The 15,268-nt window shown below is 42.5% G+C and overlaps 1 non-coding gene across 1 annotated transcript; it reads left to right on the forward strand.

The window, feature by feature from the left end:
• Positions 1–5,407: 5,407 nt before the first annotated feature.
• On the forward strand, positions 5,408–5,514 carry LOC112086320. Its single transcript, XR_002899442.1, has one exon. It is a non-coding gene; the product is annotated as a small nucleolar RNA R71 (small nucleolar RNA).
• Positions 5,515–15,268: the final 9,754 nt, after the last annotated feature.

Genomic DNA, 15,268 nt, shown 5'->3' on the forward strand with positions numbered 1-15,268 from the left:
ATCATCTTACTCAAGGTTTGGGTTGTGTGATAGGGTTCACCATGTCGTCGTCCATTTCTTTCCTTCCAGATTGCAGATATTGCCGCTTGAAAAGCATAGCGATATAGGAATTTTCCGAGAAAATCCAAGTTACTCGAAGTTAGAAGAGCAATGCAGGAATTCCATTCATCGCTCCATCTCTGCTTCAGCAACCCCTTTGTAAGATACTTCCACACCTGCTGCAAGTAGCTACAGGCGAAAAAGAGATGATTGCGCGTTTCACCCTGTTGTAAACAGAGGGTGCACTGATCCGATACCGCAGCATTCCACTGTTTAAGCCGATCCCCTGTAGCTAACCTTTTATGAACCGCTAGCCATTCCATGAAAGAGAGTTTTGGCGTCGCATTTGGAAACCAAATCCCCTTATACTAGTCGTTCCGATCATGGGTTTTCCGCAGCTGCACCCAAGTCTCCTTGGTTGAGAATTTCGGTTTGAATTTGCCATTTGAGTGCCTCCATAATATTCTATCGTCTTCTCCAAGAACTCTGCTTTGACGAATGTTGTCCAGAGCATCTTCGATGGAATTCAGAATAGATTGACGATAACGCCGTCGTCTATGATTATCAAGAACATGCCCGAGTGTTGCGTTCACTGCAATACCAAAATCTACAATCTTCCCCAATGGTGACCAGCGATCGAACCAAAACTGAGTGGAGAAGCCATCCTTCACCTCAATCCTGTAAAAATCATAAGCTAAAACTCTGTACTTTAGCAGTTTTCGCCACATCCAAGAGCCAGAGGCAGAGTTCACATTCAAAGACCAAAAGGAACTCTTCCTGATAAGGTTCATCTTGATCCAATTTACCAACAGCGATCCCCGAGCTGAGAGAATTCTCCAAACTACCTTTAGGCAGCATATTTTGTTCGCTTCTCGCAGTGGTCGCAATCCCAATCCTAATCCTCCCTCCTCCAAGGGTCGACAGACGTGATCCCACGCAGTCTTAGACTTTCTGGTATTCAGTGCAGGGCCTGACCATAGAAACGCAGAACAGAGGCTTTCGATTTCGTCAATACAGCTCCGAGGAAGTCTGAAAGCCGAAATCCAGAAATTCGAAATGCTCGCTATAACAGATTTTATGAGTTGTAATCGACCTGCGTATGAAAGAGCTCTAACTGTCCAGTTGCTGATCTTTGATCTGATTTTCTCGATGAGTGGAGCATAGTCCCCTCGAGACATACGCTTTGTAAGCAGGGGTAATCCAAAATAACGAACCGGAAGAGCTCCTGATCCAAATGGGAAAGCATTCTCTAATTCCTGTCGTCGATTTCCAGCGACCGTAGCCAGATATAAAGTCGACTTTTCCAAGCTAATTTTGAGACCTGAAGCAACTGCGAATTCATCAAATACTTTGATTATCCCTTCCATTGAACTCCTTTTCCCATCTGAGAAAACCATTATATCATCTGCAAAGCAGAGATGTGTTAGATTAAGAATCTTACACTTTGGATGGAATCCAAATTTCTTTGCTTTTGCAGCCTCATCGAGCATCTTAGATAAACCATGCATACAAATCACGAACAGATATGGCGACAGTGAACAGCCCTGCCTTAAACCCCGCTGACTCCGAAAGAACCCTGCCAATTCTCCATTAACCTGCACTGAGAATGATGCAGTGGAGACACACAACATCGTCCAGTGAATAAACTGATCCGGGAGCCCCAAAGCAACAAGAGTGTTCCTCAAAAAATCCCACTGTACTGAGTCAAACGCCTTGGATATATCAATTTTCCTAGCACATCTTTGAGATATCGACGGTTTATGATAGTCTTTAACCAGTTCTGAAGCCAATAGAACATTCTCAATAAGGAGTCTGTCCTTAACAAAAGCAGACTGATTTGGTGAGATGAAATCCGGGAGGATCTGTTTGAGACGATTAGCTATGATCTTGGATATGACCTTATAGACGACATTACAACATGAGATTGGCCTGTAGTCTTTCATCTCCAGAGCCTATTCTTTCTTTGGAATCAACGCTAGAATAGAAGAGTTAATCCCCTTCGGTAAAAAGCCCTTCTGGAAGAAAGACTGAACCGCAATTGTGAAATCTCGACCAACCGTTGGCCAAGTTTGTTTAGAAAACTCGCTCGTAAAGCCATCTGGACCAGGCGATTTATCATTCGGCATAGCAAACAAGACGCTCTTGATCTCCTTATCGCTAACCTCTCGAATTAAACACGCTTTGTCTGAATCAGAACACTTGTATTGCAGTAGCTGTTCAAGATTTTCCACTGGCAAACCGGCATAATCAGCTGGAGTAGCCGAAAGGAACTCACAAAAGAACTGTTCTGCCTCAGCTTTAATCTCATCCATTGTCCTCAACATTGCCCCGTTTACATCCTTAATCTCTCGAATGGAATTCCGCACTTCTCGTAGCTTTACAGCCTTGTGAAAAATTTTGTTATTGCCATCTCCCGCCTGCAGCCAATGAAGCTTCGATCTTTGTTTAAGAAAGCTTTCTTCCAGATGTGACACATGCGACCACCGTGTGAAAGCAGATGATTCCTCTAAAACATTCTCAGGCGTAGGATTAAGCATGTTTGCTCTCTGTTTTTCACACAAAGTTTCAAAAGCCTCCTTTGCTTTCTGCGAAAGATTTCCCATCTGCTCTTTTCTGATGTCTCTAATCATTGGCTTGAGAGCTTTGAGTTTTTTAGAGAACCGATAAAGGGCTGATGTTGAATGAAATAGAGTAGTAGTACCAGACCAGTAGCTATCAATCCGTTGATGAAACCCCGGTAGAGTCGCTATTGCATTAATGAATTTGAAAGGCCTCTTGGTTTTAGGCTTCTCAGCATCTAACATAATTCTGCATCGCAGATGATCTGAACAACCACCTGGCTCAAAGACGCAGTATGACCGAGGATAACTCTACATCCAATGTTCATTCATGAGAACTCTGTCAAGTTTCTTACAGATCAGTCCGTCATCACGCTTATTGCACCAAGTAAACAGCGGTCCTTGAAAGTTCAGATCCGTGAATGAGCAGTATCTCGCAAACTCCTGAAAATCTCTTGTTCCCGAAGAGATAATTGGGAGCTCTCATCTCCCTCAAGAATTTCATTAAAATCTCCAAAAACCAACCAGCACCGATCCTTGAATCTAGGAGAATCATAATGATCCCTTAAATTGCTCCACAACTCTTTTCTATCATCCTCAAAATTTGATGCATATACGAAAGAGCAATAAAATTCCTCCTCAATCTCTTTCATCTTGACTGAGCAAGTGATAAGTTGCCCACTTTTAAAAACAGGTGTGAGACGCACAGATTCTCGCCACACCACCCAAATGCGGCCAAGCCTATTGAACTCATAGTTGGTCAAGGCTGACCATAGCTGAAAAACTGTATTTAAAACCCTTTCCGACTTGCTCTCCTTTACTCTAGTTTCCAAAACACAACCAAACAGGCACTGATTTTCCTCCACCCACTTCTTCACAATGGAATGCTTATTTGATTTATTAAAGCCGCATACATTCCAGAAGAATCCTGTCATGAATTAATGGTTTTTGTTGCGGCCCCTTTTACTCGCCACACTAAGAACAGAGTTCGTTGTGTTTTGAGCTACAGGCTCTGAAATGTATCAATGCGAGGTTTTAGACGCCCTGGGAAGAGTTTTCTGTAGCTGCCCTTCCGGTTTCTATTGTATCTCTGGTTGAAGATCCTGAATCTCCCCTTCTTCTTTAGATTCGGATGTTTCATCTGGTTGTTCAATTTCTGTTGACTCTTCGTCATCAGTCGACATAATTAAGAAACGGTGATGGAGAAGATATGTCCGTACTTGGATACTGATTCATTCCTTTCAACTTTTCGCTCTTTGCCGGTGAAACTTTAGTCCAGGCAATGTCATCCCTTGCCTGTTTAATCATCTTATCTTTTGTCGGACTATTAGATTGCTCATTTCTCTCAGGAGAGTCCCGAGCCGATGGAGTCTGACTTCGAGCTTTGCCATGAGAGGGCACCTTCTATGAACTACTGTTTCCTGTTGCAGGGATCGCTGATTCAGGATCAGTTAACTTGTTTGAAGTGGGAGACCCTGCAATTGCCTGTGTGATATCGCGTTGCAGTATTCTTACTGTTTTTGAACTCTTTTGCTTACAATCCTCCTTAACGTGACCCCATTTAGAACAGAGTGTACATTTCGGTGGGAGCCAGGGGTAGACATATTCCACAACATCATCTACTCCTAGATTGGATTTAAACCGATATGACTTAGGGAGCTCCTTTGACAGATCAGCGACAACAAAGACTTTTGCCTCTTCAAAGCTTTTGCAGATTTCCGTTTCAGGGTGGAGTTTTTTTGGCTCACCCACAGGACTAGCCAAAAACGAGATTCCATCCCATGAGAACATCTTTGGCGGGACTTTTCTGAGCGTTACCCAAATTGGGATAGATGTTATGCAGGTTGAATTTCCTCTTCCACCGGTGACCACTTTGAGAGCACCATCGGAATCTCTGCAATGTTCCACATACTGCGCCTTAAAACTCGAGCTCTAACTGATCCATCTCTGATCCGAAACTTGACGGTGGTGTCATTCACCGGGAATACGTCAATCTTAATAGATTTATCACCGTGAGTCCAAATTTTGTTAACAATAACATGGATTTTTGCTACATGCGGTGCTGCGGCGAGGAACTTGCCAAGGAGGAGATCCTCCCACAGAGGGGTTGAGTTTTCGATGACTGAATCTGGGATTTCAACAAACGAGCTCCCATCCACTTCTTTGATCTGAATATCATGTTTGGTTAGAATTGGTTTGCTTTGAACGATAGATGAATACGAAGTACGCTTGGGAACATCTGCTTGAGTATCTGACTGGGACAGAGGAGGGAGATCATCCCCTGCCGGAGAATCCATATCGGGCAGTCGGCGGCAAGCCACCGTAAACCCTTGCCTGGACGTGAAGAAAACGAAAACCCTAAATCACCTTTCTAATCGCCTTGTCATGTCAGCTCGACTCAAAATTTTCCAAATGATGGTTTTTTTCAGATCCTATCTTTTTTTTGAAGAGAGTTTTTGCTAAGTGCGACTATAGAAAGAAAAATTGGATCTTCTTTTCGGGAAAAAGAGGATTTTATTTATAGATAATACCTGATCCGGGTTCGCATACCAAGTGAATTTTCCTTGGTCTTATATTTTCTCGTCGGTTTGGTACTTTGGGTTTGGTACTTTGTCACTTAGCACACCTTATCCACTTTCCTTGTCGCTTATGTCTTACTACTCGACACTAATATCAGAGGCTCTATAATGGTACAAACATTGCTCGTACTCCGGTTATTTAACTACAAAAATACTGATGCTGTGTCCAACTGATTCCTGATCTTGGGAACAGCTCCTCTATACAAAGTGCTAAGGAGAGAGGCTTCTGAAAAGCCATGATGTGGACACTGATTTGTGTAGCTTCTAAACCTGTCCCAAGCTTCTCCAAAGGTTTCATTAGAAAGCTGAGTGAAGGTTGAAATCTGGTTCCTGAACTTGGCAGTCCTTGAAGTGGAGAAGAACTTGGAGAAAAATGCCTGCTTGCATTGTTCCCAGTGTGGATTGAACTTGGAGGTAGATTCTTCTCCCACTGATGAGCTTTGTCTCCCAAGCTAAAAGAATCAGCCTTAGCTTGAAACCAGCTTCAGAGACGCCATTTATCTTAGTTAAGTTGCACAGCCTATCAAACTGCTCTAGATGATCAAGAGGATCTTCCATGGGGAGTCCATGAAATTTAGAGTTTTGAACCATGGTGAGGAGTGATGCCTTAACCTCAAAGTTGTTGGCTTCAACCGGTGGAACTTGAATTCCCGCACGATGCTAATGTGCATTGGCTTGGTTATTCTCTCCAACATAGACAAGTTGTGGCTGAAGACGTCTGGGTGCGTTTGGGTGGGGCTGTGGTGTATTAACCTGAGGTCTGTCTTGGTTCTGGTTATCCTGTGCTTGTCCCTGATAGACCTGAGCTTGTTGAACCTGAATTCCAATCCCATTACCAGCTCTTTGACCGTGATCAGCTTCTTGAGCCTGATGCTCATTCCCAACTTGCTGATCCATTCCTAACCTTTCCAAGTGAGTAGCTCTTTCTCTTTGTCTTCTTAATTGACCTCTTGTGATCATACACCTGAAAACGAAGACAGAACTTGAAAGGGAATCAGTTAAAAAAAAAAAGTAAAGACTTGATCTCAAGAACAGATCAAAGCCTAATGCTAAACAATACACAATTTGGCAACGGCGCCAATTGATAGACAAGACTTTTTATGGTCTTAGGGCTATCAATCCCCTTATCAAAGTAGCACAAAAGAGGTTGTCAATCCAGGAATGTGGTGATAGACACTAAGATATGTGATCTGTTTCTCAATTCAAGTACCAAGTGAGGTTTTGATTGACTAATGACAACTAAAAACTTAAAACAAGATTAATGACTAATCAAATGATCAAACAAGAACTAAGTGAATGACAAGTGATGTGAATATGAGATGATTGAAGCATGAGATTCTAGATATGATAGTTGGCTAGGGTGCTTTGGTGCTAAACTGGAAATGATGATGACAATGATGAGACATGATTCAAATGATTTAGAACTCTAATCTAGATTAATCCTCTCATGAAGGCATTAACCTCTACACTAATCCATTTTCAAACCAAATCATCATTTGTGAAATATGAATCAATGAGCATTAAGGAACAGTTCTAAAAGATCATTTAAGCAAATAACAAGACATCATCATGCAGCAAATGCTTAAACCTCTAATACAGCTCTTTCAAGAATTTCATCAAACACTTTTGGTGCATGAAATTCCTAGAATCTAGATCACAAGTGATGTGCAAGAATTTAGCCTAGAGAACAACTGTTTAGAGAGATGAATCAATGAATCTAGCCCTAAGCACTTATAATCTAACACTTTAGCACCCTAACCTACGCATCTAGAACCTCATTAAGGTTACTACTCACTAATCATACTAATCTCTCTTAAACCGTTGCAAGTTGAGAAGATTGGCATGATTAATGATGAGAAATGGAGATGGAGAAGATGGATAATGATGGATTTGCAGTTTTAAACACAAAGATCTCTCAATCTCTCTTGATTAAAACCCTTAAAAATCGATATTTCTCTTCTTAAGAGGAGTCTTTCACAAAAGAGGCAAAGGAAATTAGAGAATAAAGCTTAAGCCATGATAAAAACCCTAAAAAACATAGTGTCTCTTGCGGACCGGGTCAGCCCAGGAAAAACTGGGTACTGACCCGCCTTCAAATGGGTCATGTGGGTCTAATACTTAAACTTTTGGCCTTGTAAATTGATAGATAAGACTTTTCATGGTCTCAGGGCTATCAATCCCCTTGTCAATGTAGCACAAAGAGGTTTATCAATCCAGATGTGGTGTTAGACACTAAGCTATATGATCAAGTTCTTAATTCAAGCAAACAAGAGTGGGTTTTGATTAATCTAGAGACAACTACAAACTTAAACAGGATTAAGGATTAATGAAATGCTTAAACAAGAACTAAACAATGACAAATGATGAGAATGTATGAATGATGATAAGAAAGGTCTTAGACATGATAGTGGATTAGGGTGCCTTCAGTGATAAACTAATGAGCTAATGAATCATATGATCAAGCAAGCCATTTAACATAAACATCTCTAACTAAGCTAATCCTCTCATGAAGGCATTAACTCCTATGCTAAATCAGTTTCAAACCCAATCATCATCAGTGAAACATGAGTTAACAAGCATTAAGAATCAGTTTAATCTGTCATTTAAGCATATAAACAATCATTCCCATGATGAATAACACTTAAACCTCTAACAACTTTGGTTCAGACATTTCATCAAACACTTTTGGTGCATGAAATGCCCAGAATCTAGACCACATATGATTTGTATGGATCTAGCATAGAGAACAAGTTGTAGAGAATGGAATATGCATGATCTAACCCCTAAGCTCACTAATCTACCACTTAAGCACCCTAATCTACATATCTAAGACCTTAATATGGGATTACTCACTAATCATACTAATCTCTCTTAAACCTTTGCAAGTTGAGAAGATTAGCATGATTAATGATGAGAAATGGAGATGGAGATGATAGATTCAAAAGAAAACAGCTTTAAACACCCAGATCTCTTAAAACTCTCTTGATTAAACACTCAAAAATAGATATTTCTCTTCTTAATGGAGTCTTTTCACAAAAGAGGCAAGAGACAAAGGGAATAAAACTTAGTTCTCCCCCAAAACCCTAAAAAGTATTTATACCTTCTTAAAAACGAACCGGGTCAGCCCGGAACAAACCGGGTCCTGACCCGGCTTTAATGGATAAAGTGGGAAAAGCTGCGGGTCGGTTCAGTATGTCCCAGGCCGCACACCTAAGTCGCAGTAGATGAAGACTTGTCTTGTGAGGCTTGAATCGCCTTGTCGGAGCCGCACGCCTATCTAGGAGTAAATTGCGAGTGTTTCTGCGGCATGGTCTCCTTCCTCTCCAACTCGCAGGGCTGAGCCGGTTTCTGGGGGATGTAGAAACTGTGCGGGTTGGTCTCTATTGCACTTAGGTCGCAGGCTCAAGTCGGAGTGAATTCCGAGTGATCGTGCGGCATAGATCCAGGCGCGGATGACTCGCATGCCTAAGTCGCACGATTGTGGACTTAGCATTTCTCTTGCTCGGGAGCTCCAGACCTCTTCCAGTGATAGTTTACCCGCACATTTCAACTCGCAGCATCAGCATTCAGGCGTTCATCTTCAGGCCTGCGGGTTAACCAAGTCGCAAGACCATCTCGCAGCATCCAGAGCAGCTTAGATCACTTCGCATTCCGGAGAGTGTAACTCCTGTGATACTTGTCCGAATTGAATGATTTCGGTTGCAGAAGACAGAGGACTCATTTATCTCCAACTTTTGTGAAGGAAGTTTCAGTGCTTGGGAGGTGGAAGGCTTCCTGGAGGGCACATCTTTGCAGTGCATGTATACGACCAGAGAGAGGCGTCTAGACATGTGTCCATTCCGGAGGCCGTATCTTCCTGCTCATAGATCCGAATTGAATGCTCTTGGACGTTCTGGAAAGAAGACTCAAATGTCTCTGATTCTCATGAAGGACCCGGAAGCTGAATCGGCCTGGAAGTGCACCGTCCTTCGCATCCTTCAGAACTGATCTGCTCGGTCCGGAATACCTGCGAGACAGGGGTTTCTTCCGACGAGCTTATCTCTCTGCTCACGCGTCCGAATTCTACGATTCCAATTGCAATGAGACCGTGCTTCAATGCTCTCCAACTTCTATGAAGGACCCGCCGTCTGAATCGGACCGGAAGGCTCCCCGGACAGGTGATTTCTGAGACTCGTTCGCACCCGGAGATTTTGGCCGATATACTTAATTCGCGGTACGTGAAAATGGCCGGTAAAGCTTCCCGCGGTACATGAAAATGGCCGGTAAAACCTTCCTGGCCAGCGAGAATGGCCGATAACCTCCATAGACTCAAGTTTTCCACTTTTTCAAGCTCTGCTCACCATTCCACCTCCTGGATTCATCTTTTCAGCTCCATAATCACCTGATAGACACTCAAAACATGCAAAGACTCATTGGGACCTAATGCATCTCCTAAGTTCTAAAACAAACCCTAAGGACCTAAAATACATGAAATAAAACATGATTTGGAATGATTTATGCAACCTAAATGATGCAAATTATGAACATATCAACTCCCCCACACTTGTCCTTTGCTTGTCCTCAAGCAAAAAGAGCAAATGAGAGAAAGAGGTTGTATGCAATGGGAGTTCACATTTTCTTTTTGAGAGAAGTGATCACAATGAGAATTCAAGTTCATGCTCAATTATGCAATGCAAAGCCATACTCAGATATATGTCAACTCAGCAAGGAATCTCCACAAGTTCTTCTCTCTCTCAACTCTTTCACATTCATTAAGCTTTTATCAGGTGGATCTCATGATGCAAGGTTTAAACAAGCTGGCTTGGCTAGGGAGAGGCTATGAGATTAAAATGATCTCATCAGTGTTCAAGTGGGTTAAATGCAGCAAAGGGATCTCTCTATGAATGATCAAACTTTGGCAGAATGCTAAAGGTAAAAAGCAACCTATGCATACAAGGGCAAAGACTCATCACTCCCCACCCTCTACTCAAAGCTTCCTCTCTTGCTCAAAGACCTCACTTTTCACACTCATTTTTCTCTCACTAGGGGATTTGTTCTTCACTTTCACTCTCAAGTCTTGGAACTCAAACTTTACACAGCTCTTTTTCTTTTACAACTTCTAGCCTCTTCTTTCTTTCTTATCAAAACATTTGAGCTTTTGGCTTCTTTTCTTTCTTTTTCACTTAGAGGCTAGATTTTTCTTTTCAACAAACCAGAGCTCACTTTCTCAAAACACCAAGACTGACTTCTTTTTCTTTCATTCCCCTAGTTATTTTCACTCTCTCTTTCCACTCATCTCACCTTTTTCCACTCACCAAAAAGTCTTTTCCCCCACACTTATTCCTCGCCAAAACTCTCAGTTCCTTGATGTTGGAACACAGCACTCAATGAGACCTGCCCTTGTCGCTCTAAACCTAACACTTTCTGCTAAGTTTGATCCAAGGTGGCCTTTCAATTCACACACAAACATTGGCTTAAAAGAAGGATGGGTTCAAGGTGTGGGAACTGATCCATGATGTGGATTCAGCTACTTGAGCTAAGGAAAAGAGTGGTAAAAACAGTGGTTCTAGCTCAAGTATGTATATTGGTATCCACAAGCTTTTTCAAACAATGCATCACAAGATATTTTCAGGTCAAGTTCAAGGTTTCCACTTAATTAGAGTTGAGTTTAATTCAAACTTGCTTCTCAGATTCAAATCATTTCAGACTTTGCAAGCATAGAAAAAGATTCACAAGCATATTCAATTCAAGTTCTCAAAGTGATGTACTCTCTAGAAAACCTATCATTACTCCTTGCAAGATGCAACCTATATGCAAATGCAATCTAGACTCAATCCTAAAAATGAGAATGCAACTACATGATCATTTTTTTGTGAAAATTTTTCAGATTTTTCCATTTTTTTGGTTTTTATATGCACTTAGATGACTATGCAACTAGAATGTGACTCAAGACTCAAAGTGTAAAATGAGAAAATAGAAAACATGGTTAGTAAAGGATGAAACTCCTCCCCCACACTTAAATAACACAGTCCCGTGTGTTATAAAAGTATGAGAAAGAAGTGAAACCAAAGCAAACAAGCAAAATGCAAAAGGAAAAGAAAGTCTACATGCTATTTACAAGGTTTTGAGTGTTACCTAGTGGCTGTTGAAATCAGACCCCAATGAGTAGGAGGGGTTCGATGTGTGGCCTGACGGTGTTTCCCAAGAATGGTGGCTGGCTTCATCACTCCCGTCGTCAAGATCTACCCAAGTGGTTCCATATGTGACCAAGGCTGTGCAGTTCATGGAACTCTCCCCAACTTCCTCTCTGTTTCTTGGTGAAACTGGTGCTGGAGCCCCACCTTTGCAAGGGTTTTCAAGCTTCTTGATCCTCTTCTTCATCTCCTTGATGCACTTGGCCATCTTGTGGATGGTTTTGTCTTGGTACTTGCACCATTGTTGGAGAATACCAATCTTCTGTTGAGCTCTGAACCCTGAAGTGCCTGGTTCCTCCCAGTTGTAATCATCAAAGTGATATCTGTTTCCACCAAAACGTTTTTGAGGTGGAGGCAGATCAGCATCGTGAGCACCAGCTGCACTTGTGGTAGCATCTTCAGCGGTTGCTTTCTTTCCCTTGGAGGCTTCTTCTCTGCAAGCTTGCCTGTATGTGAGGATTGGTGGATCAGTTTGGACATTGTACAGCTCTTCCTTCAGCAAGAAGAAGTGAATGTTCCTTTTAACTTGGACTGTGGTGATGGAGGGATTGGGTAGGAGAACTTGGGCTGGCTCACTGATGAGTGTCTTGAAGTTGTAGACTGCCTTGGTACCCACTCTTCCTTGGAGAAAGCCAATCCTACACAAATGTGCTTCATTAATCAGATCAAACTTTGCCTTGTTCTCCTTGAATCTATACCCCATGGCTTTCAAGATCTTTGTTACCACCCATCCATGGGTCAGCTTTGCATCTTTGTTTGTAGAATCCCACATGCACTCTTTGTAGAACATCAAAGACCTTGCTAATTGAGATGCAAGGCAAAGTGGGTATTCATACCCTACATAGGGTTCCCCATCTTCATGTGTTGGCATCAGCGGTCTCAGCCCTACACCCAGAAGCAGCAGATCTCCTTTGTGAACTCTTCCAACATCAATCTTGAAGTAGAAGCTGTGAGAGAGAATCTTGTGTACATATCTCAGAACTGGATTCCTTATCCAAGAGGCCTTAGCTGTTCCAGCTGTGTACTTCCCAGAAGCAATTGATCTCCATAGAAGTTGGATCTCATCTTTTCTGAGATTGACCGAGTTGGAGAGAAATTCATTTCTGGGTGCTGAAAACCCAAAGATCTTACTCAATTCTCTGAATGACACTGAATATTCCTTCCCTTTCACAGTAAACTCCACATGTCCAAGCCCATCTCCTTGAATGATTCTTGAATCCCTTGGGTAGTAAATGAAAGCTTCAAAGGAGGCCAAGAACTCTTGGGACTCTTGCTCATAAGCGATTTCTCTCATCTCCAAAAGTGACTCAACACCCATGTTCCCAAGCAAAGTCTTGACATCTTCATAGAGGCCAATCTTCTTCAGAAAGTCCAAATCAGGGAATCTCCCTTGCTGGATCTCTATCTGCTGAAACTTAGCCAGATAATCAGGTGTTTCTGGTTCAGTTTTCTTGAACTTCTTTGATCCCTCTTCATTGGTGCCTTGGGAACCACCAGCTGAGCTGCCGGAGTCACTTTCAGTCTGTTCACTCTCAGATACCACAGCCAACTGTTTCCCCTTTTTCTTGGAGCCAGAAGCAACCACCAAAGCTCTTCCTTCAGGCCTTGTCCTTTTTGGCGCTGGATCACACTTTCCTTGCTTTGTGGTATTCTTTGCACCTTGACTCTTGTCTCTTGGCTTTGAAGTTCCTGAGACCAAACCTTTGCCCTTTGATGCAGGGCCCTTCTTCTTGGCCAAAGAGTTGGTTCTTTCAGTCATCTGCCAAGAGATTCTCAAAAATATTGTTAGTACAAGGTTAAGTCTCACAAAAGTCTTCAAAATTTTGAAAACAATTGTTGCAAGAAACCGATATCAACAGCACATGAACAAGTTTCTGAAGCCAAGAATCAATCAAATAAATTCATAGCAATGCAGAAACAAGAGTGCAAAGCAGGGACTCAGCAAGAAACCAATTCATCTCATTTTTTTTTTAAAAAAAAAAAAAAAAATCGATTTCTTCATGAATTACTTGCAACAATTTTCAAAACTCAAGAACAAGTAGTTTCCAACACAGTGCTCTGTTTTCCAAGATTATCTATCACCCTAGCATTTATAAAAATAATCCCAAGGTCTAAAACAACCTATCAAAATCGATTCCACACCTTAAAGTTCAAAAATCACCATTGAAGAACATGGAAAGAGATGAGTTTCAACAGGGCGAAATACCTTGGGATTAAGATGCAACAAGTTCGAAATGCAATCAGGATGATGTTAACAACTCAAAAACGAGCTCAGAGCACTTTGAATCAACAATTTTGGTGGAGAAATGAGAGAGATATGGTGAAAACAATGGAGAGAAATGAGAGAGAGAGTTGCAAACTCGTGTTTGTAGTGAGGAAGAGAGAGTGTGGGGTAGGGTCAAGCCTTTGTACTGGTGGTCAATAGATCTATTTTGACCAGTCAAGGCTTTGACCCATCCTTTTCTCATTGACCGGCTTCCTTTCTCTCTTTTGTGCGCCCGGGAACTGTCGGGATCGAGCCGTGTGACCGTCTCGGTGTAGAACCGGAAATAATTTTGCTGCGGCCTGGCCATCCTTTCTTCTGACCCGCACAACCATCTCGCAGGTTTTGGGACTTAAACTCTTTGGGTTTCCTTCCTTTCTGTGCGGCCTGGCCATCGTTCTTCTGACCCGCACAACCATCTTGGAGTAAATTCCGAGTCTTTCTGCGGCCTGGCCATCTTTCTTCTGACCCGCACTCCTATCCCGCAGGTTTTGGGACTTAGGCATTTTGGGTTTCCCTTCTTTCTGTGCGGCCTGGCCATCGTTCTTCTGAGCCGCATAACCATCCCGCAGTAAATTCCGAACGATCGTGCGACTTAGACTCCTTGGGTTTCAGGCCGCAGCACCAGGTCGCACGGTTTAACACTTAGAACCCTCGGCCTTCCTCTTTTTGGTGCGGCTCAGCGTCTACGCTCCTAGGTCGCACGCCCAGGCCGGAGTAAATTCCGAATAGTCGTGCGGCCTAGCTCCCTCTCTTCTGACCCGCGCACCCATCCCGCAGTAGATGGGACTTAAACGTTTCGGGCCTTAAACACTTCTCTCAGCTCTCTCACATGCTTCTTTCCATTCATCACTGAGCGGAGTAAATTCCGAACCTTGCTGCGGCCTGGGCTCTTCTCTTCTGACCCGCACTCCTAGGCCGCAGCTTTTGGGACTTAAACGTTTTTCTGGCCTTAAACACTTCTCTCAGCTCTCTCACATGCTTCTTTCCATTCATCACTGAGCTATGTCCTCCAAAGATCACTTAGTACCTGAGACCAACTCACAAAACCCATCAAAAAGTTCTAAAACATAAAAGAAAAGAGAAGAAATCAGAAGAACTATGTACAAAGATAAGCTTGGGGTGTCTCCCAAGAGCACTTTGTTTAAAGTCTCTAAGTTTGACTTTGAGAACCTGGTTAACAGGCTGGTGGATCAAGAAGAGGAACTGATGTAGCTTCCTCTTTCCCTTGTGAAACTAAGTAATGCTTGACTCTCTGTCCATTCACCACAAATTCCTGACCATTTTTCCCTTCCAAGACAATGGCACCATAAGGCCTCACTTCAAGAACTTTGAAAGGTCCAGACCACCTAGACTTAAGCTTTCCTGGAAACAACTTAAGTCTGGAGTTGAAAAGCAAGACCAAATCACCACACTTGAACTCTCTCTTTAAAAGCTTTTGGTCATGCAGGACTTTGGTCTTCTCCTTATAGATCTTTGAGCTTTCAAAAGCCTCAAGCCTAATCTCCTCAAGCTCATGGAGTTGCATGATTCTTTTCTCCTGAGCTGTCTTGATATCAAAGTTTAGAAACTTCACAGCCCACATAGCTTTGTACTCCAACTCCACAGGAAGGTGGCAGCTCTTCCCATATAGCAGACTGAATGGTGATGTTCCAA

Source organism: Eutrema salsugineum, unplaced genomic scaffold (assembly GCF_000478725.1).
Source record: "Eutrema salsugineum unplaced genomic scaffold, Eutsalg1_0 scaffold_21, whole genome shotgun sequence".
In the NCBI taxonomy this organism is placed as follows: domain Eukaryota; kingdom Viridiplantae; phylum Streptophyta; class Magnoliopsida; order Brassicales; family Brassicaceae; genus Eutrema; species Eutrema salsugineum.